General features: G+C 33.3%; 1 protein-coding gene across 4 annotated transcripts in view; it reads right to left on the reverse strand.

Annotated features, from left to right (window-relative positions):
- Window positions 1–25968, reverse strand: part of CFAP61 (cilia and flagella associated protein 61) — a 329189-nt gene that overhangs the window by 47341 nt on the left and 255880 nt on the right. The gene's annotated exons all lie outside the window — the stretch shown is intronic.

The following is a 25968-nucleotide window of genomic DNA, read 5'->3' on the forward strand; positions in this document are numbered from 1 at the left end:
CAAAGTAGAAGATTTTACCTTTATATCATCTGAATTTCATTTTATTAGATTCAGTCTAATGCTCTAACTTGTCAAGATCCTTTTGTATCTTACATCCACTGTGTTAGCTATTTCCTACTTTTGTGTCAATAAACACTTGATAAGTATTTTTCTATATCTTTATTCAAGTTATTGATAAAAATGTTAAACAACACAAGGGAAGCATGGATTGACTAGATATCGCCTGCCATGTTACTGAACCATTAATGATTATACCTTGGATCTGGCTATCTCATTAATTTTGAATCCATTTAACTTCCTTCAGGTCTTCCATAAGCCCATAAAGTTTCTTTGCCTACCAAGAAGGAATGGAGAATCCAAAGCTTCCTAGACTATCCATCCACTACATTTTAGGCCTCTCATAACTCCATAAGATTGCCTTTCCTACTTGGGAAAGAGAGCAGAATCCTAGGTTCTCTTTGTCAGCCCTTCCATCATTCCATTCCAGTCATTCCAATATGTTCCAGATCTCCTACAAGAACATAAAGTTGTTTTATCCTACCCCCTTTCACTACTTCTTGATATATCTGAACCATACCATTTCCACCCCATTCAGTTACATATAGAGATGGTCGCTCTCTTGATCTGATCTTGATATTTCACTTTCATATTAATGAATTCTGAAATTCCTTTATTTGGTCTTAATTATTACTCCATATTTTCCTCTGCTCTGTGACCCTAAACACTATGTTCAATCTTGACTTTGACCTCCAATCCTTCCAACTGTTAGATCTTTCCTAGGTCATTATCTCTGAACTGACTATACTCTCTTCTCTTCTCCATACTGACCTCTTGGTAAACCAATTTAACTTCATTCTGTCTATCCTGGCTAAAAACTTAATCTACTTCAGCCATGGATTACTTCTATCATCCACTGATTTTACTTTTACTCAAGTGCAATTGAGTGATGTTGTAAAAATTCCTGAAGCTCTATTGACCAAATCAATATACATTTATATTACATTATCTCAAGTGGACCCTCATGGTGACAAGACAATCCTTTTACACCTCCCTTTTACACATTGGGCTGTTTTTGTTACAAATACTTGAAAGTCTTTCAGCTATGAATTAAATTTTCATTTAGTATTATATTTAATTTGCTGGGTAAGTTACCTTTGGTCATAATTCAAGTTCTTTTGCTCTACTAAATATAGTGTTTCAAGACCTACAGTTTTTCAACATAGTAGTTGCTAGGGTTTAGGCAATCTTTATGATAGTTCCATGACAGTTTTATTTCTTGTTACTATCAATACTCTTTCCTTAATCTTAGAAGTTTGAAACATGGTTATAATATTCCTGAGAGTTTTCCTCTTGGGATTTCTTTCATGAGATGATTGATAGATTTTTTCTATTTCTGCTTTGTCTTTCTTATTCTAAAACATCAAGGCAATTTTCCTTGATAATTTCTTATAATCTTGTGTTAAGATTCTTTTTTATTGTAATTTTCACTATTGTTAAATTATTTCTCTTTGATCTGTTCTCCAGACCACTTGTTTTTCTGATGGGATATTTCATATTTTCTTTTTTTTTCATTCTTTTGACACTGTTTTGTTATCTCTTGGTGTCTTAAAATGTCATTAGCTTCCCTTTGTCCAGTTTTAGTTTTCAAGGAATTATTTTCTTCCTCAATTTTTTATTCTCCATTTATTTCAAAGTTGGTTGACTTTCTTTACATAATTTTCTTGGATTGCTCTTTTTCTCCCCTCATTCTTTCCTACTTGACTTTTAAAGTCTTTTTAAAAGTTCTTCTAAGAATTTTTTGTACTTGGGACCATTTGACTTTTTTCATAGAAAAATGAGTAGCTTTTTAAAGCTCTATTATCTTCCTCTGAATATAAATCTAAATTTTCTCCATCCACATAGTAACTATTTATGGCTGAGTTCTTTCTCAATTTAATTTACTTTTTAGTTTTATTTTGTTTTTAGCAACTGTTAGTATAATCAAGTTCTAGTTCATCAGGGAAAGTTGCTTCAAAATTCTTTTCACGATTACTATTGCTAACTGTATATCCTCTGTTTATTCTATTCTCTCTTTCCTTTTACCCTGTCCCACCTCAAAAATAATTTTCTATCCCCTCCCTTAATATACCTTCCCTCCTACTTTCTTGCAGGATAAGATAGATTTCTATACCTACATTGACAGTATATGTCATTTCCTCTTTGAGCCAATTCTAATGAGAATAAGGTCCACTAACTTTCCCTCCTCTCTTCTTCCCCTTCTCTCATGTAAAATCTTTTTCATGCCTGTTTTATGGCAGATAACTTGTACCAGACCACCTCTCCCTTTCCTTTTCTCCCAGCACATTCTTCTCTTACTCCTTAATTTTATCTTTTTAAAGATACTACCTCTTCACCTGGAAATTGAATGGATGCCCATCAGTTGGGGAATGGGTGAATAAGTTTTGGTATATGAATGTAATGGGATATTATTTTTCTATAAGAAATAACAAGCTGCTTTCAGAAAAGCCTGTAAAGAATTGCATGAATTGATGGTAAGTGAAGTGAGTAGAACCAAGATAACATTGTTCACAGCAAAAAAAAAAAAAAGATTTTATGATGATCAACTGTGATGGACTTGGTTCTTTTCAACAATGAAATGATTCAAGGCAATTCCAATACATGTGATGAAAAGAACCATCTGCAACCAGAGAGAGAGAAAACTATGGAGACTGAATGTGGATCAAAGCAAAGTATTTTCACTTTCTTTTTTTGTTGGTGTTATTTGTTTACTTAGTTTTCCTCATGTATTTTTTTTCTTTCACCTTTAAAAAAAATTTTGCGTGCAGCATGATGAATATGGAAATATGTTTAAAAGAATTGCATATGTTTAACCTATATTGTATTGCTTGCTATCTATGAGAAGGGATGGGGAGGAGGGAGGGAGAAAAATTTGGAAAACAAGGTTTGTCAAAATTGAATGTTGAAAACTATCTTGATATGTATTTAGAAAAATAAAGGCTATAAAAAACAAAAAAGATGCTATTCCTTCATATTCACCTCATAACTGTGTTCTCTGTCTCTCTCTGTGTCTCTGTCTCTTTCTGTGTGTGTGTATGTGTGTGTGTGTATTTCTCTAATGGCTTTAATAATGGGAAAGTTCTTATGAGTATCATTCTCCTGTGTAGGAATGTAAACAGACTAATTTTATTAAGTATATTATGATTTCCCATTCATGATTATCCCTTTTTTCCTGAGTCCTGTATTTGAAAGTCAAATTTTCTATTCATTTCTGGTCTTTTCTTTATGAATGCTTTAAAGTCATCTATTGCACATTGAAAATATTTTTTTTCTCGTTAGGATTATACTCAGTTTTGCTGGGTAGGTGATTATTGGTTGTAATGTTAGCTACTTCATTTTCCAGAATGCAATATTTCAAGAGCTCTGATCCTTTAATGTAGAAGCTGCTAAATCTTGTATTATCCCAAATGTAGTTCCACTATACTTGAATTATTTCTTTCTGGATTCTTGCAATATTTTTTCCATGACTTGAGAGTTCCAGAATTTGGTTATAATATTCCTGGGAATTTTCATCTTAGGAGCTCTTTCAAGAGGTGATCGGTAGATTCTTTCACTTTTTATTTTAAACCCTGGTTCTAGAATATCAGAACTTTTCTTCAAAATTTCTTGAAAGATGATATCTAGGCTTTTCTTTTGATCATGATAAGGTAGTCTAATAATTTTGAAACTATCTCTCAGTTGTTTTTCCAACAAGATATTTCACACTGATTTATATATTTTTTCCATTTTCTTGCTTTTGTTTCTTGATTTCACATAAAATAATTAGGTTCATTTGTTCAATTGTAATTTTTAAGGAATTATTTTTTCAGTGAGCTTTTCCATTTGGCCAATGAATTTTTCTCTTAATTGGCTTTTTCTACTTCTTTTTGCATCACTCTCATTTCTCTCCCCAATTTTTCTTCTGTCTTAATTTTTTTCTTTTTTATTATTATTATAACTTTTTATTTATAGAATATATGCATGGGTAATTATTTACAACATTATCCCTTACACTCACTTCTGTTCCAACTTTTCCCTTCCCTCTCTCTACCTCCTCCCCAGATGGCAGATGAACTTATACATGTTAAATATGTTATATTTTATACTAGATACAATATATGTGTGCAGAACCATACAGTTCTCTTGTTGCACAAGAAATTGGATTCAGAAGGTAAAAAATAACCTGGGAAGAAAAACAAAAATACAAGTAGTCCACATTCATTTCCAGTGTTCCTTCTCTGGTGTAGCTGATTCTGTCCATCACTGATCAATTGGAACTGAATTAGATCTTCTCTATGCTGAAGATATCCTCTTCCATCAGAATATATCCTCATACAGTATCGTTGTTGAAGTGTATAATGATTTCCTGGTTCTGCTTATTTCACTCAGCATCAGTTGATGTAAGTCTCTCCGAGCCTCTCTGTATTCATCCTGCTGGTCATTTCTTTCAGAACAATAATATTCCAAAACATTCATATACCATAATTTACCCAACCATTCTCCAATCGATGGGCATCCATTCATTTTCTTGTTTCTGGCCACTATAAAAAGGGCCGCTACACACATTTTGGCACATACAGGTCCCTTTCCCTTCTTTAGTATTTCTTTGGGATATAAGCCCAGTATTTAGCACTGCTGGATCAAAGGGTATGCACAGTTATTGATAACTTTTTGGGCATAGTTCCAGATTGCTATCCAGAATGGCTGGCTTCTTTAAAACTAGGACATCAGTGTCCTAGTTTTCCCACATCCCTTCCAACATTCATCATTATTTTTTCTTGTCATCTTAGCCAATCTGACAGATGTGTAGTGGTATTTCAGAGTTGTCTTAATTTGCATTTAGCTGATCAATAGTGATTTGGGACACTCTTTCATATGAATAGAAATAGTTTAAATTTCATCATCTGAAAGTTGTCTGTTCATATCCTTTGACCATTTATCAATTGGAGAATGGCTTGATTTCTTATAAATTAGAAATCAATTCTCTATATATTTTGGAAATTAGGCCTTTAACTGTAAAAATGTTTTCCCAGTTTGTTGCTTCCCTTCTAATCTTGTTTGCATTAGTTTTATTTGTACAAAGGCTTTTTAATTTGAAATAATCAAAATTTTCTATTTTGTGATCAATAATGATCTCTAATTATTCTTTGGTCACAAATGCCTTCCTCCTCCACAAGTCTTGGAGGTAAATTATCCTATGTTCCTCTAATTTATTTATAATCTCATTCTTTATGCCTAAATCATGGACCCATTTTGATCTTATCTTGGTGTACAGTGTTAAGTGTGGGTCCATGCCTCGTTTCTGACATACTAATTTCCAGTTTTCCCGGCAGTTTTTGTCAAATAGTGAATTTTTATCCCAAAAGTTGGGATCTTTGGGTTTGTCAAGCACAAGATTGCTATAGTTACTGACTATTTTGTCCTGTGAACCTAACCTATTCCACTGATCAATTAATCTATTTCTTAGCCAATATGAAATGGTTTTGGTGACGGCTGCTTTATAATATAGTTTTAGATCAGTACAGCTAGATCACCTTCATTTTATTTTTTTTCATTAATTCCCTTGAAATTCTTGACCTTTTGTTCTTCCATATGAATTTTGTTATTTTTTCTAGGTTATTAATATAGTTTCTTGGGAGTCTGATTAGTATAGCACTAAGTAAATAGATTAGTTTAGGGAGTATTGTCATCTTTATTATATTTGCTTGGCCTATCCAAGAGCACTTAATATTTTTCCAATTATTTAAATCTGATGTTATTTGTGTGAAAAAGTGTTTTATAATTTTGCTCATATAATTCCTGACTTTCCTTTGGTAGATAGATTCCCAAATATGTTATGCTATTGACAGTTAGTTTGAATGTAATTTCTCTTTGTATCTCTTGCTATTGGATTTTGTTGGTAATGTATAAAAATGCTGAGGATTTATGTGGATTTATTTTGTATCCTGCAATTTGGCTAAAGTTGTGAATTATTTTTAATAGCTTTTTAGTAGAATTTCTGGGGTTCTCTAAGTATACCATAATATCATCTGCAAAGTGATAATTTGGTTTCTTCATTACCTACTCTAATTCCTTTAATCTCTTTCTCAACTCTTATTGCCAAGGCTAGCATTTCTAATACAATATTGAATAATAATGGTGATAGTGGGCAAACTTATTTCACACCTGATTTTATTGGGAATGGTTCCAGTTTATCCCCATTACATATGGATAAACTGGAACCATTACATATGATGCTTACTGATGGTTTGAAATATATGCTCCTGACTATTTTAAGGAAAAGTCCACTTATGTCTATACTCTCAAGTGTTTTTATTAGGAATGGATGTTGGATTTTATCAAATGCTTTTTTCTGCATCTATTGAGATGATCATATGGTTTTTGTTAATTTGGGTTATTTATGTAGTCAATTATACTAATAGTTTTCGTAATACTGAACCAGCCCTGCATTCCTGGTATAAAACCTACTTGGTCATAGTGTATTATCCTGGGGATAATTTTCTGTAGTCTTTTTGCTAATATTTTATTTAAGATTTTAGCATCAATATTCATTAGGGAGATTGATCTATAATTTTCTTTCTCTGTTTTCAACTGGTTTAGATATCAGTACCATGTCTATGTCATAAAAGGAATTTGGTGGGAGTCCTTCAATCCCTGTTTTTTCAAGTAGTTTATATAGCATTGGAGTTAATTGTTCTTTAAATGTTTGGTAGAATTCACATGTAAATCCATCTGGTCCTGGGATTTTTTCTTAGGGAGTTTATTGATAGCTTGTTCTATTTCTTTTTCTAAGATGGGACTGTTTAACCAATTTACTTCTTCCTGTTAATCTGGGCAAGCTATGTTTTTGAAGGTATTCTTCCATTTCATTTAAGTTATTGAATTTATTGACATAAAGTTGGGCAAAGTAAGTCCTAATTATTACTCTAATTTACTCTTCATTAGTGGCGAGTTCTCCCTTTTCATTTTTAAGACTAACAATTTGATTTTCCTCTTTTTAAAAATCAGATTTACTAAGGGTTTATCTATTTTGTTGTTTTTTCATAGAACCAACTCTTAGTTTTATTAATTAATTCAATAGGTTTTTTTTTACTTTCAATTTTATTAATCTCTCCTTTTATTTTTAGAATTTCAAGTCTAATGTTTGACTGGGAGTTTATAATTTGTTCCTTTTCTAGCATTTTTAGTTGCAAGCTCAATTCATTGACTTTCTCTTTCTCTGTTTTATGCAAGTAGGCCTCTACAGATATAAAATTTCCCCTTATTACTGCTTTGGCTGCATCCCACACATTTTGATATGATGTCTCATTATTGCTATTTTCTTGGGTAAAGTTATTAATTATGTCTATGATTTGCTGTTTCATCCAATCATTCTTTAGTATGAAATTATTTAGTTCCCAATTTTTAAAATCTATTTTCCCCTGGCTTTTTATTGAATATAATTTTCATTGAATCATGATCTGAAAAGGGTGTATTTACTATTTCTGCCTTTCTGCATTTGAATTTGAGGTTTTCATGTCATAATGGTCAATTTTTGTATAGGTTCCATGAACTGCTGAGAAGAAAGTATACTCCTTTCTGTCTCCATTTAGTTTTCTTCAAAGATCTATCATATCTAATTTTTCTAGTATTCTATTTACCTCTTTGACTTCTTTCTTATTTATTTTATGGTTTGATTTATCTAATTCTGAGAGTGCAAGATTGAGATCTCCCACTATTATAGCTTGTAGCTCTCTTAATTTCTCTTTTAAGAATTTAGATGCTACACTACTTGGTGCATATATGTTTAATATTGATATTGCTTCATTATCTATGCTACCCTTTAGCAAAATATAGTGCCCTTCCTTATATCTTTTAATTAGATACATTTTTGTTTTTGATTGATCTGAGATCAGCATGGCTACCCCTGAGGCATAGTAGATTCTGCTCCAACCTTTTACAACTTTACTCTATATGTATCACCCTGCTTCAAGTATGTTTTCTGTAAACAACATATTGTAGGATTCTGGCTTTTAATCCAGTCTGCTATCTGCTTCCTCTTTATGGGGGAGTTTACCCCATTCATATTTATGATTAAGATTACCAATTCTGTGCAGTGAATAGAGCACCAGACTTGAATTCAGGAGGACCCGAGTTCAAATCTAGTCTCAGACACTTAACACTTCCTAGCTGTGTGACCCTGGGCAAGTCACTTAACCCCAGTCTCAGGGGAAAAAAAAAAAAAAAGATTACCAATTCTGTATTATTTGCCATCTTGTTAATCCCTGCTTATGCTTTTCTCCTTTCCTTCCCCCTTACTCTCCTCCCCAGTATTAAACTTGTGAGCACCACTTGTTTTTCACAGCCCTCCCTTTTTAGGATCCCTCCCCCCACCTTAGAATTCTTCCTTCTTTCTTACCCCTTTTTCTCACAATTTCTGTATTCCCTTCTGCTTAGCTTACTCCTTCCGTTTTCACTTTTCCCCTCCCACTTTTCAATGAGGTGGGAGAAATTTCTCCATCAATTGAATATGTCTAATATGTTTCTCTTTAAGCCAATTTTGACGAGAGTAAGATACACACTATGTTCATCCCCTTCCCTTCTTTCTCTCAGATATAATAGGTTTCCTTTGCCTCTTCATGAAATGTAGTACCCCCACTTTACCCTTTTTTTCTGGTACAATTTTCTTTCCACCTCTAGTTTCTAAGAACAAATTATACATGTGTTCTTTATGTATCTTTATAACAGAAATATAGTTCCCAAGATTTCTTTTTACCTTTTTAGGTTTCTCTTGAGTCCTATATTTGGAGAACAAATTTTTTGTTTAGTTCTGTTTTTTTCATCAGAAATAGATGAAATTCTCCTTTCATTGAATGAATCTTCTTCCCTGGGAAAAAAATGCTCATTTTTTATTTGCTCATAAGTTATTTTTGGCTACATACCTAGTTCCTTAGCCTTTCGGAACATCAGATTCCAAACCCTTTGATCCTTTAATGTGGATGCTTCTAGATCCTTAGTAATCCTTAGTATGGCTCCTCTATATTTGAATTGATTTTTTCTAGCAGCTTGTAGTATTTTTTTCTTTGGTCTGATAGTTCTGGAATTTAGCTACTATATTTCTTGGAGTTTTGATTTTAGGGTCCCTTTCAATAAATGATCAATGAATTCTTTCAATATCTATTTTACCCTCTGTTTCTATAACACCTGGGCAGTTCTCTTTGATAATTTCCTGGAAAATAGTGTCCAGGCTCTTTTTTTCATCATGTTTTTCAGGAAGTCCACTAATTCTCAGATTATCTCTCCTAGATCTATTTTCCAGGTCTGTTGTTTTCCCAATAAAGTATGTGACATTTTTTCCATTGTTTCATTTTTTTGGTTTTGTTTGACTGATTCTTGGTGTCTCCTTGAGTCATGAAATTCCATTTATTCAATTCTGATTTTTAATAATTTTCTTCACTCACTTTTAAAATTTCTTTTTCTAATTGTTCAATTGAATTTTTAAGTGAATTGTGAATTGTTTTGTTCTATGGAATTTTTTTTCCTTCACCAACTTTATTCTTTAGAGAGCTATTTTCTTTTTCTAATTCACTAATTCTATTTTTCAAGGATTTGATTTCTTTATCCACTCGATCTTTAAATGAGTGGGATGACTTATCCAGATCCTCTTGCCAAGCTCCCCTTTCTTTTCCCCATTTTTCTTCTAGCTCTCTTGTAAGAGCCTTTTTAATTTCTTCTATGAGAGTCTTATGTGGTGGGGATTAGATCATATCCCCCTTTGGGGATTCATCTGGAGACAATCTGTTTTTAGTCTCCTCAGGGTTTAAAGTCTGCTCTCTATCCATATAGAGGCTCTCTATTGTCAGAGTGTGCTTTAATTTTTTGCTCATTTTGTCAAAGAAGAATTAAAGAAAACTAACAAAAAAAAGCAAATGCAGAATGCTTTTTTTTTTTTTTTTTCTTGGGGGGGGTGGGGTGGAGCTGCATGATATTACCAAGCTTCCTCTACAAACTGCAGGGGCAGCAGTGAGGCACTAGCATGACAGCAATGGCTGTGCTATGTCTGAGCTCCAAGACTCTAAGAGTGCTGAGTCACTCTGGGTGGATGTGGCCAGGTCCTGAGACACTCTAGCTCTTTGGGGTTATAATCTTTACCCTGTGTTTATAGCTTCTCTGCTGATCTACTGGCTTGCTGCCAGGGCAAAGTATCCATACTGTGGATTCTTCCCGCAGAAACGGCTGATGTCACCCCCCCCCCTTCTGCTTTCAATCTGCATCTGATCTAATCATCCCAGCCCGTGAGCAAAAACAGACCTTTTCTGGCGAATTTCGAGGATATCTTCTGTTGGTAATGTATTCGTGGGTTTTTTCAGTCAAGCACTAATTCTGAGGCCTTGTCATGAAATAAAGTATTCTGAGAGCAAAAAAGAGCTTAGATAGATGTATGTGTCCCCTCTGCCATCTTGGCCAGAAGTCCCTGTCTTAATTAATTTTCAAAATTTCTTATGAGGTCTTATATGGCTTGTACCCAATTCTTATTTTTCTTTGAGGCTTTGCAAGTAGGAGTTTTGACTTTGTTATGGTCTTCTGAGTGTATATTTTGACTTTCCTTGTCATCATAGTAACTTTCTATGGTCAGAATATTTTTCTGTTCTTTGTTCATTTCCCTAGCCTTTTATTTGACTTTTAGCTCTTTGTTCAAATAGGGCTCTGTTTCCAGGATAGAGGCAGTGTCCCAAGCTTCATCAATTTTGTGTAGCTATTTTCAGAGATTCTTTTAGGGACCTAAAGTTCTTCCAAGGTTTCAATTCTTCCAAGACAGTATGGTGCAAGAAGTGAGTACTTCCTTCTTATACTTTCTTCTCTGTTTTTTGATCACTGCTCTCTCCTGATTCTCCTCCTACTTCTCTGAAAACTTATTCTCAGTCTCCTTTGATAAATATTAATCCAGGGTCACATCTGTTAAACTATTCAGATCTCCTAAGCCCTCTTCTCTTCTCCATCTATACTATCATGGTTGGTGATCTTACTAGCTCTCATGGATTCAATGATCATCTCTATGGATATGATTCTTGGATTTATTTGTTCAGCCCTAATGTTTCTCCTGACTCCCAGCCTCTCACAGTTTGAACTGGGAATCATATAGAAATCTTAACTTCAATAGATCCAAAGCTGAATTCATCCTGTTTCCACCAAAATCCTTCTCTAAACTTTTCTTCCACTATTATAGCAACTACTATCCTCCCAATCACATATGTCTTAAATTTTACACTGGACCCTTACTCCCTCATCTTTCCTATATCCAATCTCTTGCCAATTCCTGCTAAGGACATCATAATATTATCATATATGTTCCCTTTTTTTTTCTCAGATACTACCACCACTCCACTGAAATCTCTCCTCGCCTTATACCTGGACTATTGTAGTGATCCACTGGATATATACTTTACTTCAAGTCTCTCCTCATTCCAGATTATCCTCCATTTAGCTGTCAAACTGATTCTCCTAAAGAGTAGTACTAACAATGTCAATCCTCACAGCATTATCTCCAGTGGTTCCCTATTATATCCAAGATGAAATACAAAACTTTCTGAGTTTTAAGGCCCTTTATAATGTGTTCCTTTTTTACCTTTCCAAGTTTTATATACCTTACTTCTCACCACATGCTCTACATTCCAGTGACCAGACAGTCTTGCTGTATTCATAGATATCACTTTATCTACTAACTTCATTTTCAATGGTTGTAATTCATTCCTGTAATGTTCTCCCTCCTCATTTACATATCTGGATTTCTCAACATTTTAAGTTCTGAATATTGGACCCCAGAGCTGTGAACTGCAGCGCAACATGGAGAAATGACCATGAACATTTGACCAACAAGTGGTTGTGATTGCTAATCTATGGCCTGCTTTTATGCCAGCCCATGGGTGTCTTCTTCAGGACCTTCTGAAAAGTCAAAAAGGGTCTGTCAAGGTCTGCTCATTAGCCCATTTGTAAATCAATGGGATTCTGCATTTTGAGTCTACCCTCTAGAAAGTCAAAGGCTAGGTCTATCAGCTAATGAAATTCTGTATCTTTGGTCTGCTTTATCTGTGTTATCTGGGTATTAAGTGCTATAAAACTAAGGCCCTGGAGGAAGAGGGTGTCTCTGAGCATGAGAAAGATCTGAGGTCCACTTCCTTAGAGGGGGCCATGAACACTATAATAAAGTGCCAGGTTCAGATCTCTGTATCCATTTCTTTTATTTTAAGTTAGATAATTTCCAACCCCACATCTTCAAAAATAGTTTGTCAAAAGTTTTGTTAAAATTTAAATAATCTGTATTCATAGTATTCATCTCATCTACTAGTTCAGTAATCCTAAAAAAAAAAAAAGAAGTTAATCAATCTTGTCTTTTTCTTGATGAAGCCTTATTGGCTTATTATAATCACTGATTCTCTCTCTAGATGTTCACCAACCACTCCTTTAATGGTCTATTTTATAATTTTACAGATGTATAAGAGAGTAGATTGAATGATTTCTAAGATCTTTTCTGATTCTAAAACTCTATGAATTTATCACTGACAGAAGTAGTGGTGGAGATTCCTGATGATCTTAATAGAATTAAGGAATTGTCAATAATATAACATACCATGCTACAACTTTTAAAATTGGTAGGAATCCAAATTTTAAAAAAGTCCAACCATTCTGACAAATATCAGCAGGAAGTAGGGGATATGAATGAAAAAACTGAGAGTGGGAAGCAGTTCTGAAATTGATTTTGAAGATTAAAGTTCTATAATATTAAAGTTTATTCTTATTACATAAATGAGTATGCTTTAAAAACTTTAATCTTTACTTTTAATTTTATGAGTAATTGTCATAACATATGCTGCCTAACATTTCAAATTGGCTAATAACTATCTTCTCCATCATAGAAAATATGTCGATTACCAAAAGAAATCTTAGGGATTAATTATTTTAATGAAGAATGACCTACCCCTTTTTATTAGATCACTTTGTGAATTTGAATGGTGAAACTCACTGAATCATTACAAGTCTATACTCTTAATATGATTTAGTAGATAAATCATAGGGAGATGTTTGAGATATCTAGAGATTAAATGACTTCCGGAAGGTCACCCAGGTCTTTCTGGCTTCAAGCCCAGAATTTTATCAATGTCACTAAATTGACTCTATAATCATATAAATAAAATTAATAAGAATGGATTTTTATTTTATAGTATTTCTAATGTTTTTGAGGATCTAGCTATTTTATTTTCTAATATCTAGTATTTCTGGTAGTATTTTCTTGTATTCTAAGCTGTTTTTTCACATACACATACTAAATATATATATATATGTATATATATATATATATGTGTGTGTATATATATATGTATATATATATATATTATGAATATATATATTATGAATATATATATATATATATATATATATATATATATATATATATATATATATATATATATATATCCACAATTTAGATCCAGATGCTCTCCCTTTATCTCTCTCTCCCTTCTTCCTTTCTTCCATTTCTTTGTGTTATATTGAACATACTTTATACTTATTTATAAATGGGCATTTTTTATTCTTACAGAATATAAGCTCACAGAACCTAGGGACTTTTTATTTTTGCCTTTGGATTCCCATTGTTTTGTATTTAGTTGAACTGATTTGAAAATCTGATCTGATGGTGAAAGAGATCATCTAAGTGTCAATAAAGAATCTTGTTAAATGGATTATGTCCAGATAATCTAACTAAATTCCTTTTATAAGCTTGTAGAGATAATAATTTAATAAATAACAGATTTTGATTCTACCAAATCATTTGACAAAGAATCCCCTAAAACATTAATAAGTGAAATCAAAAAGGCTAAGATATAGGGATAATATGAATGATCCTGTTTTAAGGACATTAATAAATACATTTTGTAAGGTCCAAAAATGCAACAAAACTGTTACAAAAAGAAATGTCAAAGAATGAAAAACTTGAATTTTAATAGAATGGGCTATGTTGTAGCAATGGAAACTGTACAATTTTCAAATTCATATAAAAAAAGCAAGAAGTTACAAGTTAACAGCAATATTTCCAGGAATTTTGATGCCAGAAAAAGGGTAACTCAACAGCAAGAGGAATTCCAGGGACAATTTATTGCTAAAAACTGTCAGGGTAATTGATCTAATAGAAACAGAAAAACATGTTAGCCATGATTAAATGATTCTACTTAGAAATAATAAGTTAATTAAGAGACAATGTATGATTTGAACTGATTGGGCTTTGTGGCAGTGAGGAAGACTGACACAATTCTAAGATATTTCTATAAAGAAAGGGTTGTATGGGTTAAAAACCTTCAGAATCCCAATTCTAATCACATTTAGAATACTATGCACAGCAGCAGTCATTGACCTGCAAAAAACAGAGCATTCAGGTATTTGAGAAAATGTGCAAGAAGATAACAGAGCTTATTTGAGGAGGGCAGGGCCTTATAAGGGCAGGTTTTGAAAGCTAAATGTGTTAAGTCTTGAAGAGAGATGATGAGAGGTGATTTAATCATAGTTTATGAGTATCTGATGGGCTCACACAAAAGATCTAGGGCAAGACCTATTCATACTACCAGGAAAAGGAATAGTCAAAGCCATCAATTAAAGCTAGAGGAGGAGGAGATATTATCAAACTAGACCTTTAAAAAAAAAAAAATAGGGTCAATGATATGTGTGAGAGTAAGAGAGGATGAGGTAGGCTCCAAAAGTGTAAATGAGGTTTCAATAATGGCAAAACAGGCTTTGGTAAAGTGTTCCAATGAAAGGACCTCTTATCAAGTAATGTTCCTCTCCTTCTCTATTCTTTCTGGTACTAATCATCTGAACAGAAGTCAGGTATTAGCAGTGCTTATATGTTTCTGTGTATGAAGACATAAAAAATAAACAGGTACAGAAATAAAGCATCAGGAGAAAGAGAATATTAGTTTCATGGTTTTATAGGCAATTAATTATTGGAGGCTAAATGAGTAAATGACAAACTGTCAAAAAGAAACATGTTTCATCTACTATTGTTTTTTTTTTTTTTTCCCAATGTGAGCCAATTTTTCTCTCCCACCCCCTCCCCATTCACACTCACTCTTTCACATCAGTGACACTCTTTTCTCCCAAGACCTTAGTCATACCCAGAGGTGTGTTAACAACTAATGGGTCAAATAAACAAGAACAGCAAGAATAATCCAACTGCCACAGAACTCACTGAAAATAAGAGTGGAACAGAAATCAGTGCTTGACAGCAGCAACAAGAAGCAAGCTCCTTCCCTACTTGCCATCCTGCAACAGCTGCTAGTTTGTACATCATAATAACCGATTGTTTCTTTATTACTGCTGTTCCTACATATGTCTCTGAATGTATACCCTCCATCTTCAAAGCAGACAGCCTCAGTCACTGAGTTGCCAAAGTCACCACTTTGCTACAGCTATTAGTGCCATAGCAACATCTGACACTACTCCGGCTGTCATTGCTCCTGTTGGGTCTGCCAGTGCCATCCCTGTTACTCTTGGGTGCTTGACAGAGAGAGATTAAATTAAGGGAAGAGGAGAGAAATGATCCAGAATGTATTTTTGAACCTAGAGGTGAACTTTATCTTGAAATCATTCCCAATGCCAAAAAATAAAAAAAACAAACAGTCAAAGGATGCTGTTGGGTAACAGCACTTCTCAGAATCTGGGAAGGCGCACCTAGACACTTTAGATGGCAGGCACAAGCAAAGTCCAGATATGAAAAAGAGATCATGGGGCTGCCAAGGTCAGAAAAACAATCACTAGCCACATCCCTGCCAAAGACAGCTAAACAATTTACCCTGCCTGGAGTGAGTCTTGCCAGCTTGTCTGACAATAACTGACACAGAAAGCAGAACTGGGCCAAGAATTAGCATCGGTGTCTGGCAATATTTGTGACTCATGAAAAGAATGTGGCCACAGCTGTGTGCACACACTAAAGCACACACATTAGTAATGGAAATGAGTGATTAAGCCTGACTACCCTTCAAGCTATTCTCACTTCCAAAAGATCAGTGACACGCTTCAGGAATCTAGATACCATCTTACTATACTCCCCAAACAGCATCCTCCTCAAAAGCCATTATTGAGTATTCTTTAACTTTTAGTGTTACTCTGCTTTGTTCTCCTGAACAATGACGATTGGCAAATCAAATCTATTTTATTATTATCTCCTTATCATATTTTTGATGGGATTCAGACATAAATAGATTCAGGACAAGTTGATGCCCTATTATTACTTTTTAATTAATATTCTAATATTACAGGAGGATAAAATAACTGGTTTTTGTTATTCAAAAAATTACAAGCAAGTCAGTTCATCCTTTGTAGGCTTGCAGAAAGCACCCTTGGTTCCATTCTAGTGGCAGATAGGACCACAGAGGTGACATTCACCCTTTCCTGGTATCACATGATTTTTAATTCTTCTGCTTGATCTCTATTTTTTTGAAAAATTTTTTATTAAATGTAATTTGGAGATTATGAATATGGTAGCATCTATTCAAAATATCCTTAAATTTTGTGGATCAATATTATGTCTAGGCAATTATAAGCAATGGTTCAATCTGTGTTAATGCTCCAGTTTCAATACTGTATATTGATTAAATTCCCCAGGATATGTTAAGGTCTATATTTGCAAGCTGGGGATTTGCCATTTAGAAATCCATAGAAAATAGTGGGCTTCTGATGCATAATTTTAGCCATATCTTGCCAGCTATTAGGGGCTAAACTTTTATAACCTGCAATGAAATGTAGTTTTCATGGTTTCTTTGCATATTTTAACCATTTATCTAAAGATATACCTTTTTCAGTTATATTCAATGTGTTGAATAATGTATGCCTATTATTATTAGGTTCTTACTAAGTGCTAAGTCCGTACTTAACAATTCTCTAGTTCACACCTTTGGTTAAGGCCTTTAAGGGGAGTTTACCCCTTTGAACTTCTGAGGAGGAGTTTACATATGAAAAGTAGTTTAGACAACCTTTAAAAGGAGCAAGTTCATTAGTTGAAGTAATTTCCCCCCAGCCCCTTGAGTTCTTACACGCCCATTCTCTTGGAGGATAAAAGAAGACAACATTGAGCCTGGAGTGAGGCCTGGAGGAGGAGTCTGGATTGGGGAAGGACAAGAGCTGGAGGAGATTCAGAGCCAGGATTCAGGAAGAAGAAGAAGAGGCTGGCTGGAGGTTCCAGAAGCTTCCCAAGAAACCTGCACACAGAGAAAAGAGATCTCCTCCCAGAGAAGGATTACAACTGAAAGACGATCAGGACCTTTACATATTATCAACTGCTTGTTCCAAAAATATTTCTGCATATGTTATATTGACTTGTTTATTATATGTTTTGAGAATATCATTCCTCTTCCTATTGGGAAATATAAGCTTTTATCTTTAAAATAATGGGCTCTGTGCTTTGTTAATATATGGATTTTTGTGAAGGTACTTTCCAAATCTGTTATGATCTATTTAAAAGTTTTGAATGTACATATATTAAGACTAGTACCATTGTTGTTGATGATGATGATGAGTGCTACTACCAGTACCATCAATCACTGGAGGTATTCTTAAAGAAAATAAACTTTTAGGAGGCAGACTCAAGATGGTTAGAGTGAGAGGAAATATTTTTACCTGGTTCTCCCAGCACACCTTCTCCAGAACCTAGAAAATGCAACCGATTCTGATTGAAAAAGCCAAGAAGAAGTCACAGTGAGTTATTTTTCCAGTCTAGGACAACTTAGGAAGATAGAAAGAGAAGTCTGGGAACATTGGGGTAGGACTGACTAGTAGTACAGCCTGGGAGTAGCTGCAAGTAGGACCAAGATCATTCCAGTATCCAGGGACATAAAAGGAAATTGAGATAGAACACTAGGGCAAAAATCACTATAGTGTAAAATATATGCAAGTTTACTTGTCAAGCATATACACATAGGAACTACATGAACATGATTACAAAGCATTCCAAACAAAAATTGAATAATTAGAAAATCATTAATCATGTTTAGGTCAAGACAATATAAAAATTATATTATCTAAATTAATTTACTTATTCAATCACTGTCACATTGACTATAACTACCAAAGAATCACTTTATAGAGCTAGGAAAAAAATCTTTAAAAATTCATTTGGAAGAAAAAAAAGTCAAGAATATTAAAAGAGTTCACAGGGAAAAATGGGAAAGAAGGAAGCTTTGCCGTATTAAATCTCAAACTAGACTACAAAATTGTAACAATTGAAGCAATTTAAACCTGGATTTAAAAAAAAAAAAAAAAAAAAGGTTGATCAGTGTAACAGATTAGATACAAAATATATAGAAGCAAAGGAGTACAATAACGTGGGATTTGAAAAATTGAAAGATCCCAGCTACTGGGGCAAGAATTCATTGTCTGACAAAAACTGTGGGAATTCTGAAAAGGAGTCTGGCAGAAATCAGGCATACACCAACATCTGATGCCAACTATTGAGATAAGCTAATAAACATGGGTGTGTGATTCAGGCATAAAAGGTCATAAGCCAACTGGCAGAGCATTGACCAAACTATCTATCAATCAATCAGGACTACGGAAAGGGGAAGAGTTAGTGACCAAATAAGAAAGAGACTCAGAGGAAGTAGAATGAGTAATTTTGATTATATAAAATTAAAAAAGATTTTGCACAAATCAAACCAATTCAGTTAAAATTAGAAGAGAAGCAGGGAACTGGGGGAAAAAAGATCTTTGCAGGAAGTATCCCTGATCAAGGCCTCAGTTCTAAAGTAAAAAGGGAACTGAGTTAAATTTCCAAGGATCAGAGTGATCCCTCAATTGATAAATGATCAAAGAATACAAATAGGCAGGTTTCAAGGAAAGTAATCAAAGCTATCATAGTCATATGGGGAAAATACCCTAAATTACTAAAAATTAGAAAAGAACAAGTTAAAACAATTCTGAGTCAACACTTCTTATGAATCAGATTATCTGAAGTGGCAAAAAAGGAAAATGATAAATGTTGGAGCAAGTGTGGGAAAATGGACATACTAATGAACTAATTCATTAAAGGCAAAGCTGTGAACTAATCCAACCATTTTGGAAAACAATTTGTAATTCTGTCTCCAAAAGCTATTACACTAGAATATCTTTTGACCCAGGGATTCCCACTACTAAGTCTGTATTCTAAAGAGTTCAAAGCAAGAGGAAAAGGGCTCATACATGCAAAAATATTTGCAGCATCTCTTTTTGTGGAAAGAATTAGAAATTTATGCTCTTCAGTTGGGGAATAAATTAGCAAATTGGTATATAAATATGGCATAATACTATTGTGCTGTAAGACATTATGAAGAAAAAGATTTCAGAAAAATCTAGGAAGACTAATTTGAACTGATACAAAGTAAAGTAAGCAGAACCAATTTATATAGTAATAGTAATAAAATTAAGATAATCAATTTTAATTAATAATTTTGATTAACATAATGATCAAATACCATTCCAAAGAACTTATGAAATGTATAACATCTTCAAAAAAAGAAGTGATAAAATCAAGAATATTCATTGAGGCATGTTTTCTTCTTTTTTAATTTTTCTTTTTCTTTTTTCTTTTTTTTGGTGGGAAAGGGGAAGCAGGCAGGACATGGCTAATGTGGAAGTTTGTTTTGTATATCTATACATATTTGTAATGTGTCCTTTTGGTTTATTTTTTGCCTTCTTGGTGGGTTGGGGAAAAAAAGGGGAGCAAAAGAATTTAGAAATGAAAATAAAATAAAATTGAATTTTTAAAGAAAGAAAATAAACTTTCTGTTTCAATGTTGTCTTGTTTATAAATAATATAATCAAGGGTATGTATTCTTGTTAAAGCTGACTACATTTATTTAAAAAAAAAAAAGACCTTAATAGTTCATTACCAACAAGTAAGATCTTTTTTTTTCCCATTAGAATATCCCATTGAAATCTATGACTAATTACAAAAATATTCTTATAAGAACCAATTCACCAGTGAAGAAGAATATCCATTCTTCATAGGACAGACTTGAACATTTTTCTTTTTTTCTTTTCTTTTTTTTTTTTAACATTTTTCTTTAAGAAAATGCTCTTGTTAAAAGTCTTCTCATAATAGTTAAAGATCAGTATATCAAAAATCATAAAGATCAATGTATCATAAAATACAAAAATCCCATGGAATCTAAAACATTATTCAGTGCTTGCTATGTGCCTGGCACTGTGCTAAGGGCTAAGGATGTAAATAAAGGCAAAAATAGTTCCTACCTAAAACATTTAACAATCTAATAGGAAAGACAACATGCAAATTACTGTATAAATAAGCTACATACAGAATAAATTGGTGATAATCACAGAGGAGAAGCCCTAAGATTGGGAAGAACTTAGAAAAACTTCTTATAGAAAATGGAAATTTAATTGGATCCTTAAGGAATCTAAGAAACAAAGATGACAACAGAGAGAGGGAAATCTGCCAAGAGACTTTTGCAATTATCTTGAAGAAAAATGATGAAAATTTATACTCTCTAGAAATATAATTGAATTGGAGATGTATACTTTTTATGGACATAATATTTTGGAAAAGAAAAGACAATATAGCCTCTTAACTGGACTCCCAGACATCTTTCCAGCCCATTTTCCCCAGTTTCCAAACTGATATTCTTAAAATAAAAATGAAATAATTTCAGTTTATTCAATAAATTTCCAGTGACTCCTTCTTACCTCTATGATTAAATAAACTCGGTTTGGTGTTTAAAGTCATTCACAACCTAGATCCAACTTACCTCCCCAGCTTTGTTATATATTACTTTGCTTTATGGACTCTCCATTCCAGTTAAACTAGTCTTCTAACTTTCTCACACATGCAATTCCATTTCCCATCTCCAAGGCTTTGTATAAGCTGTTCCCCCTTGCTTGTTCCTCATTCATATATAATGCTAATTTTCTTTGAAGTTTTACTCAAATGCTATCTCCTACATGGAGTATTTTCTGTGTACCTTCAAGTTGCTAATATATTTTGGTTATGGGGTACAGTCAATACAAGAGGGGAGATAAATGTTGTGTGTGAGAAACAGCAAGTCAGTTTAATTGGACCATAGAGCGCCAGACAATGTGTAATATAGATATAAGGCTGGAAAGCAATTTGGGACAACTTAGGACAAAGCACTTGATGTATACTTTTCTGACCTCTGCTTGTAAACACTCTTAATGAAATGAGGGTCATCAAACAAGCCATTCTGCTGTTGAATAGTTCTAGTTATTTAAATGTGCTTTTATATACTCAGCCAAAATCTATATTTCCACAATTTTCATCAGTTGCTTCTCATGCTACTCTTTGAGTCAAAATAGTATAATCCCCATTTTATGACAATCCTTCATATATAAATCTAATTAAGAAATATCATTATTAGTTCCATTAGTTATTCCTTATGTGGCATAATTTTTTTAGTTTGAGCTTTAATATAGAATAGTAATAACACTAGTATTTAAGAACAGTGCCTGACACATAGTAGGTATTCCATAGTTATTGCCTGTTTATTTGCAACTTCTACACATTGTTTATACTTCTGCTTTCAGAGGAAAAGTGGGAAATTGCCTAAAAAGCTATATCTAAGCCACTTTAAACCATATGGCAAGGCAACAAGCATTTTTAGGCTCTTAATATAGGCCAGGCTAATGTCATCAATTGAGGGAAAACACTTTGTGCTGATTATCTATGAAAGGATCCAATAACCTTCCCTCTTCCCCCAGTCACAGTTAATGCAAACATACAAAAGCTATTCTTCAATGAACAATTGGTCTCTGAGTTATGAACAAAAGTTTTCAAAGAATTATAAACTTTTAACAATCACATGAAATTGTTCAAAATAATTATTAATAGAGAAATGTCGGTACAATTACGAGGTGAGGTTTTACCCTATACTCACAACATTGACAAGATTAGAAAAAGATAAGGAAGTCAGTGCTAGAGAGGCTAAGAAAGACAGTTATATTAATAAACTGTGGTTAAAGTATGGCTTGATCTAAAATTCTTTAATATGCTTAAACATATTTGAAAATATACTTTAAAAGTGACTAAAATGTCTGGCTTCAAGAAATGCAAATTAAGACAACTCTGAGATACTACAACATACCTGTCAGATTGGCTAGAATGACAGGGAAAGGTAATGCAGAATGTTGGAGGGGATGTGGGAAAACAGGGACACTGATACATTGTTGGTGGAATTGTGAATACATCCAGCCATTCTGGAGAGCAATTTGGAACTATGATCAAAAAGTTATCAAACTGTGCATACCCTTTGACCCAGAAGTATTGCTACTGGGCTTGTATCCCAAAGAGATCTTAAAGAAGGGAAAGGGACCTGTATGTGCAAGAATGTTTGTGGCAGCCCTCTTTGTGGTGGCCAGAAACTGGAAAATGAACGGATGCCCATCAATTGGAGAATGGCTGAATAAATTGTGGTATATGAATATTATGGATTAATATTGTTCTGTAAGAAATGACTAACAGGATGATTTCAGAAAGGCCTGGAGAGACTTACATGAACTGATCCTGAGTGAAATGAGCAGGACCAGGAGATCATTGTATACTTCAACAACAATACTATATGATGATCAATTCTGATGGACTTGGCCATATTCAACAATGAGATGAACCAAATCAGTTCCAATAGAGCAGTAATGAACTGAACCAGTTATGCCCAGCGAAAGAATTCTGGGAGATGACTATGAACCATTACATAGAATTCCCAATCCCTCTATTTTTGTCCACCTGCATTTTTTATTTCCTTCACAGGCTAATTGTACACTATTTCAAAGTCCGATTCTCCTTGTGCAGCAAAATAACTGTTTGGACATGTATACATATATTATATTTAACTTATACTTTAACATATGTAATATATATTGGTCAACCTGCCATCTGGGGGAGAGGGCTGGGGGAAGGAGGAGAAAAACTGGAACAAAAGGCTTGGCAATTGTCAGTGCTGTAAAATTACCCATGTATATATTTTGTAAATAAAAAGCCATAATATAAATAAATATTTAAAAAAATAAAATAAAATAAAATGTCTGGCCTCAAGGATCATGTTGCAATTATGTTTCCAAAGAAGGTTTGGAAAAAAAACAAATCAGAGAGGACCTATGTACATCAAATACTCATAGTAGCATTTTTTGTGGTAGCAAAGACTGAGAAACAAAATATAGGCCTATTCATTAGAGAATGACTCACTAAAATATTTGGTAGAAAAATATAATGGAATATTATGACTATATAAAATTGGAAAAGAAATAATGAACACAAACAATTCAGAGAAGCATTTAAATGAAAAAAAAATCCACATCAACTCTCTTAAGTACATGGTAATAACTCTATTAAACACTGGGATAGAAAAAGTGAGAGAGAACTTTTGCTTCTAAGTAGTTCACATTCTAACTGGAAGAGACAATGCATGAAGATAAGCTCTAATACAGAGTTAATGGCAAAGTCCAGAGATCTATTAGGTTGTATCAATGGGTCAGGCAACAGTATTTTGTGGCAGGGAGTGCATAAATGCAGAGCAGATGGTAAAGCTGGTGTTTCTTCATATAACCAGAAGGAATAGTTGGGGGCTTCACTCTCATCCTAGCAAAACAATATATATAATTGATTCTGAGCAGCTAGGAGTTCAGAGAAGGAGGTGAAGGGAGAAGATATAAATTGATGAAGAGTGAAATTAGGAAAACCAGGAAAAATATATACAATAATTGCAGAAATGTAAATGGAAAGATTAAAAAATTAATTTAAACTCTTTGTAATTTTAATGACTAAGCTTGATCCCATGGAAGAATTTAGAAAATACTTATCTACTTCTTGCAACATCTGCTCATTCATTGCTCCTAGTTTTACTTTCTGAAGACAAGTGGAACAATTACTGAAAGTGTTGTAACTAAACTACATTAAGCCACATAGCAAGGCAGTAAACATTTATTAAACTTGTGGAGATTTTGGTGACCTGGTTGATGGGTTGGTCATTTTTGCTTTACTATTTTTTTCTTTCTCTTTTATTCTTTGTAATAGGGAATAGCTCTAGGTGACAGCTAGATGGAGCAATGGATAGAACATCAGCCCTGAATTTAGGAGGATCCTAGTTCAAATTTGACCTCAGTTATAACACTTACTAGATTGTATAATCCTGAGAAAGTCACTTAACCCCAATTACTTCACCAAAAAAAAAAAAATCAGGTTAATAAGGCTTGTTGGGATGGAGAAGAAGGATGATTTTTAAAAAAGGACAAAACACAAATTAATTTAAAATAAAAAATATAGTATTCGAGTAAATGGAGGAAAGGAAAGGATTTTTAGATGAATTCAGTGATATCTCCAATGTCAAATTTGTCTCATTGTATTTTATATATGAGCATGTATATGTAGATATATGTACTCATGCCTGCATATATGTGTATATGCATATTTATGAGTGCATATACATCATTTAGCATGTTGATTCAACAAGCATTTATTTGCTACCCACATTTTCTGCATTTTTATAGACATCCAGGGTCATTGGTTACTATCACTATAGTATCATGCCTTTATTTTAAGTTTCTGACTGTTACCTGAATTTGCTTGTTAAATACATTTCCCACAAAAACTAGTACTATGTTGGATGCATAGTAAAAATTCAGTTTAAGACACTATTTGACTCTGAGTAAGTCACTTGATTTATATTTGCCTCAGTTTCCTCATCCATAAAATGGGGTAGTAATAATAATACTAACTTTTAAGGGTTGTTGTGAGGATCAAATGAAATACTATTTATAAAGTACTTAGTACAGTATCTGGGTACATGGTAAACACTATATGAATGTGAACTAATTTATCATTATTATTATTATTACTTGTTGACTTGGGGCTTGACAATATAATGCTCAAATTAAGAAATTATTCTAACACTATATATAGTTTGTAGTCAAGGCTATTTCTTCCTTTCTTTTAGTAATCAAGATTAAGAATAGCTTTTCAAAAATAGACTAATAGATAACAGAAAAACCATTGGGCTCGGAGCCACTTGTTCTGGTATTAATATTCCATTCCATTAAATTGCTTTTGAAAAAGAAACCTTCCTTCTGATCTCTTTATATGGTATAGATATGATCTTAATACCTAAATCAGGGTGAGACAAAACAGAGAAAGAAAATTATGAATTCCTTTTGTGCTTCAATGTCTTCATCCACAAAATATACTCTGAAAATAAAATAACTGCAAAATGCCCACTATCATATAGCCTCTCCAAAACTCTGTAAAGTAGATATAGTGTATATTATCTCTATTTACAAAAGAGGGAAATTTTTTTTGAAAATAAAATGATATTTGGCCTTATCTGGTCTCTAAGGTATTTCAAAGATGAACGAGTGCAGTTTTAAAATCACATCACATTCTTCAGGCCAGTTCCAATGGTCTTACGATGAAGAGAGTCATCTGCACCCAGAGAGAGAAGATTGTGGAAGGACTGAGTGTGGATCACAACTTAGTATTTTTATTCTTTTTGTTGTTTGCTTGTATTTTGTTTTCTTTTTTTTCCCTTTAGGATCTGATTTTCTTTGTGCAACATGATAATTGTGGAAATATGTATAGAAGAATTGCACATGTTTAACATATATTGCTATCTAGGGGAAGGATGAGAGGAAGGCAGAGAAAACACATGGTTTTGCAAGAGTGAATGTTAAAAATTATCTATGCATATGTTTTGAAAATAAAGAGCTTTAATAAATAAAAAAATAAAAAATAAAAATAAAATCACATCACATTCTAGTAACCTAGAATTACATATTTAACTACTCAAGTTCAAAAGAAACCAGGGATACACTTCTCTTCTGTTTTAATAATGAATTTCAAATCATTATCCTTAGAAGAGAAAACTGAAGCAAAATGAAGTATGTTTAGTTTAGCTATCTTATTAAGAGACCAAT

This window comes from Sminthopsis crassicaudata, chromosome 2 (assembly GCF_048593235.1).
Source record: "Sminthopsis crassicaudata isolate SCR6 chromosome 2, ASM4859323v1, whole genome shotgun sequence".
Taxonomy (NCBI): Eukaryota; Metazoa; Chordata; class Mammalia; order Dasyuromorphia; family Dasyuridae; genus Sminthopsis; species Sminthopsis crassicaudata.